This window comes from Colobus angolensis, unplaced genomic scaffold (assembly GCF_000951035.1).
Source record: "Colobus angolensis palliatus isolate OR3802 unplaced genomic scaffold, Cang.pa_1.0 Scaffold301, whole genome shotgun sequence".
Taxonomy (NCBI): Eukaryota; Metazoa; Chordata; class Mammalia; order Primates; family Cercopithecidae; genus Colobus; species Colobus angolensis.
Genome location: NW_012116278.1, coordinates 4,043,836 through 4,048,563, shown reverse-complemented (window position 1 = coordinate 4,048,563; position 4,728 = coordinate 4,043,836). Strand labels below are relative to the sequence as shown.

Genomic DNA, 4,728 nt, shown 5'->3' with positions numbered 1-4,728 from the left:
GGGGGCCCGGGGCCCGGGGCGCTGCGCCACTTCATTGCAAGATTTGCAAGATGCAAAGTGCCTGGGCACGTTTGCGAGCTTTTTGTGGGCGCAAACGGGAGAGTTGGGGTCCGGAGAGCACCCCCTCGGGCGCTGCGGGGTGCGAGGAGGGTGGGGGTGACGAGGGGGTCTTTTGGGGCCCCCACCCAGCGCCCCCTCCGGCCCCGGGCTCGGACCGGAGCCCAGAAAACAAAGCGGCGAGAGAACAGAGCAGCCATTTCAGTTTGGACAATTCACATTTTGCAAAAATGCAACCCCTTCCAGCTCTGCCCCCTCCTCCCTAAATTTGCAATTTTCCCCTGACCCTCTCTGCGCTCGGGGTCCCCGATGACCCCCCGGGAGGTCTTTCCCCTCAGATCCCCCATTTTTGCAACAATCTTTTTTTTTTTTAGGCCATATTTTCCTTTCTCAATTTTTTTTTTCTAATTTTTCTTCAAACGGTAGTTTTTTCCCATTAAAACGACGCCACCTAGAGGATACTATTTTGTAAATAAAAAAAGAAATTAAAATTGAAAAGAAATATTTTTTATTTCTTATTTTTTCAAAAGTTTGCACTACCAGGCAGTGGAGGGGTAAGAGATTCTTTTTTTTTCTTTTTTCGGGTGAAAATTTTCACTTTGATCTTTCCAGAAGCATGGAGACAATTTTTATTTCTGAAGCCAAATCCAGATAATATGTAAATGAAAATTAAGCTAGAATTTGAATGAATTCAGTTCTTGGAGGGGAGAAAGCAAAAAATCTCCTAAAAGCAAAGTCAGTTTGGGTACCCAACTCATTTTAGTTTGAGAAAAAAACTAATTGGAATAAAGAAAGGAGGGAAATTGTTGAGTTTAGGGAAAACTGAGAGAATTGGCTTTATGAAGCAATTAGAAATTGTACTTCATTGTAATTTGGAACTTGTTTAGCTCAGCGGGCAAAAAAAGACTAATTTCTCTATTTGGCAATATTTAAAGTTTTTCTATTTCCACGAAGGAAGGATTTAAAAGAGAAAATAGACCCTAAAATGTTGGCTTTGGACACACCCAAAAATTGTTTTTTTTTTTTTTTTTAATTTTGCATTTACATTTTACTGCATTTAAATCCTAAGATTCTAAAGAAAACAGAAACGGGAAAAGTTACAGTGAAATCCTTTCTTTCTTTTTTTCTCTATTTGTTGGGTTTTGTGTGTGGGTATTTTTTTTGTTTTGTTTTGATGGAATAATTAAGACTGTTTTCTGATTTTGTTTCCTGAAAGGTCTAGGCATTTCTTTTTTGTTGTTGTTTTATCCAGAAAATGTCAGGGACCTTTTTTGAGCAATATTCAGTGAAAAAAATGTAAATTCATACATTATACAAATTGAGTAACCCACAGATTTGTAGGAGAGACCGCCATTAAAATAAGATATGCATAATTAACATTATTATGAAAAAACTAACAGTGGATTCACAGAAGCTCATTTTTTATGACATGCAACTGAATCAATTGATGAAGACAAGGATTGAGGAATCCTTGGTAAGGAAGAAAATTTTCCCTTTTCTCTCTTGTTCACTCTTCCAATTTGAAAAATTTATTACTTAAAAAAAATTTAGATTGGTTTCAGGCCTCTTTGACTGTGATGTGGGGTTGGTAGTTTATCAATATTTGTTATTTTTCAAAAACCTGATTACTTTCAAAGGGGGAAAAAAATCCATTAGCCTTGATCATTTTGGGGGGTTTGTGACCAAAAAAAAAAAAAGCACAAATTTTACTGACTTAACAAGAAAAAGATAAAAGAAGGATGGGCAAAAAGGAGATGAAAATTCTAATTCTTACCCATCTTCCTTGGTAGAACACTTACTTTGCTGAAGAAATATGGTAAAACACCAACTCAGCTGATTTTAGCAGCAACAAAATAAAGGAAAAATAATCAAAATACAAACAAAAGCCAAACCCAAGGTTTGCCTTTGGAATATGAAAGCATATATGCAAACAATATTTCATGAGGAGGTTTTGGCCTTAAAATGAATCAAATGAAGGTGAAACAAAAAAGGAAAAAAAATTTAAGAAGGCAAATAAATATTGACTGAATTGAAATTTGACAGATGAAAATAAAGTAGCCACCCAACGATGAAGGGTTTTGTGATAAATTAGTATCTGATTGAACTTGCTGGGGATTTTGAGCCTACCCCCCAAAAGTTATAATGTTTCTGTCCAAAAAGAGCATATTGTTAGGACTTGCAGGGTGGGATCTTGGAGGGACCTTGGCTTGGAAATTGGTGATGGGTCACCTGGGGCAAGAAAGGAAACAAACCCTTTGCCCCTTTTGCCAACCACTAGCTGGTCTTGGAAAAACTGGTGGCCCCAGTCCATAGATTCCCAACCCGGTTTTGTGGAAATTTGGATGTTTAAGTGGAATAAGTCAAATATATTATCTCTGTGAAATATATTTGACAATGGCAGAGGTTTGACATTTCCCATCATCGCCATTGCATTTGGGAGATTTTATTTTTTTAGTAACGAAATCCTTCAGGGCTGACTGGTCACATTCTGACATATTTGGAATGAGCTTTTTTTTTTTTTTTTTTAATCAGCATAATTAAAAAATTTTTTTTTCTGTTGAATTATTTAGGCCGATGACTAGGACGGTCAAGGAATTTATAATTTCCAAGGGACTCTGGAGGCCTCATGAGGCAGAAGGCCTGAGTTTAGCAGTGATGAAGGAGAGATGGGCCGGGGAGGGGTGGAGCGGGGTAGGGGCATCTGAGAAAAAGTCAGGGTTGCAGATAACAGGTTATTTCTGGTGCAAGGAATAAAAATATTGCAGCACGTCCCTTTGTGTGGCCTGGATCTCCTGACACAATTCAGATTCCTTCATTCCTTCTGCTGAAATTTTGTTCTGTTGTCTATGGCTAGAAGTTGAAAATCATTTCTGGTTTTGTAGACATGTTTTTTTTTTTTTTTTTAAATTGGTTATTCTGATCATGTTTGTTGTAAAGGAAGTAGAGGTGCATGATGGTTCTTTTGGGGGCGGGGCCAGTTTTCTTTTGTTTCTATTGGTGTTTCTCTCTGGATTGAGATCTGACCTTGGCCTTGGCTCTCTCACTTCCTATTTTAGGTGGACGTGTGACCAGAAATGGATATATGAGCTAATTTTTATTAGCTCCTGTCTGTTCACCACATTCTCTTAGATTGTTGGGCAAAATATCTGGTAAATTGGACTTGAGAGGTGGTAATTTGATGATGGGCTGAATTATTTTGGCGAAAGATCATTTATATTCAGTTTCACAGTGGAGATTCTTTTTACTTAATGTTTTGCTTTTCTGCCTAAGGAGGTTTTTTTTTTTTTTAATTTTTTCTAATAAGGTTTGAAATTTCAAGGGCCTGCTTTATAGCTTGACTTTGGAGCAAGCTAGGGAAAGAGGTTTGCTTATTCTTCCAGCCCTGCACAGAGGAGATTCTTTTTACTTAATGTTTTGCTTTTCTGCCTAAGGAGGTTTTTTTTTTTTTTTTTAATTTTTTCTAATAAGGTTTGAAATTTCAAGGGCCTGCTTTATAGCTTGACTTTGGAGCAAGCTAGGGAAGGAGGTTTGCTTATTCTTCCAGCCCTGCACAGAGGTGAATTTGAACAAGGGTTCTTGCTTTTGCAGAAGGAAAGCAACAAAGATGGCTGGTCAGTGTGAGGCTGACCTCTCCCTCGTCCTAGAAAATAAACAGCCAATGGCTTGTTTCACTTTAGAAACTGGGTTTAAAACTCCTCCAGTGTCAGATACAATATTTTTCTCACTTTTGACTCAGCTCTTGGCATGCTGCTTCCTCTGACCTCAGAATCGTTATGTCTTCTCCTTGGTGGGTGATAAGAACTTCCTTGCCATATTTGACTGGATGTATATGAGCTGACTTTTCATGGTCATGAGGAAATTTTGAATTTTTTCCTTGTTCTTGTGATGTTTTGGGTCAGTTGTACCTTCTTTCTGGTGATGTAAAATGAAGTGGCTTTTTTCGGGAGCCCTACCCCCCACAAAGTCTTGCTGTGTGACCTTGGGCAAATCACTTTTTCCTTCAGAGCCTCAATTTTTGCATTTATAAAATGAACACTTGGGATCAGATCAAGGATAATGATGAATAGGTTTCATTTCTGAATGTAACTCCAAGGAATTGGTTATGGCTGCCTGGATCACTGTGTTGAGAAGGATTCTGAGGCCATATCCTGACTCCCATATTCTAGAGACAGGGGTGCAGTGGCCAAACAGCAATGTAAATAAGAGTGGAGAGTGTACCTCTTAATTACCATTCCCAGGTGAGACCTTGAATCATGGGCCATTAGTGGGTTGTGAAATCAATTTAATGAATCACAGTCAGAATTTTTTAAAAACAAGAATAGAATATAGGGGAACAAAAATAGCAGAGGCATAGCATAGGGTACAGGTGAGTATCCTCTCATGAAACTTTTGTTTATATTTGTGGATGTATGTTTGTGATGTGAGATAGATTTCCTCCTGTGGATCACGGTCAAGAGAGTTTGAAAGGTACTGGACTAGCTGAGCTGCCATGATGTGCTGCAGGTATACTGCATTTTATTGCTTATATTTTATTTTCACATTTATTATCTCAATTAACTTTTAGGTGAACCCTGTGGGTTAGGTGTCCTGTGCCACATATTTTGAGCCCCTGGTTGAGCCCTCTTCAAGGGCCACCTATGAAGAAAGCTCAGCCACATGGGCGGCCCAGGC

The 4,728-nt window shown here is 38.6% G+C and overlaps 1 pseudogene across 1 annotated transcript in view; it reads right to left on the bottom strand.

The window, feature by feature from the left end:
* Positions 1 to 257, bottom strand: part of LOC105517567 — a 25,336-nt pseudogene extending 25,079 nt beyond the window's left edge. Inside the window, exon 1 of the transcript XR_001002688.1 lies at positions 70 to 257. The product of XR_001002688.1 is annotated as a programmed cell death protein 2-like (transcript). The remainder of the gene's footprint in view (positions 1 to 69) is intronic.
* Between the last annotated feature and the right edge of the window lie 4,471 nt (positions 258 to 4,728).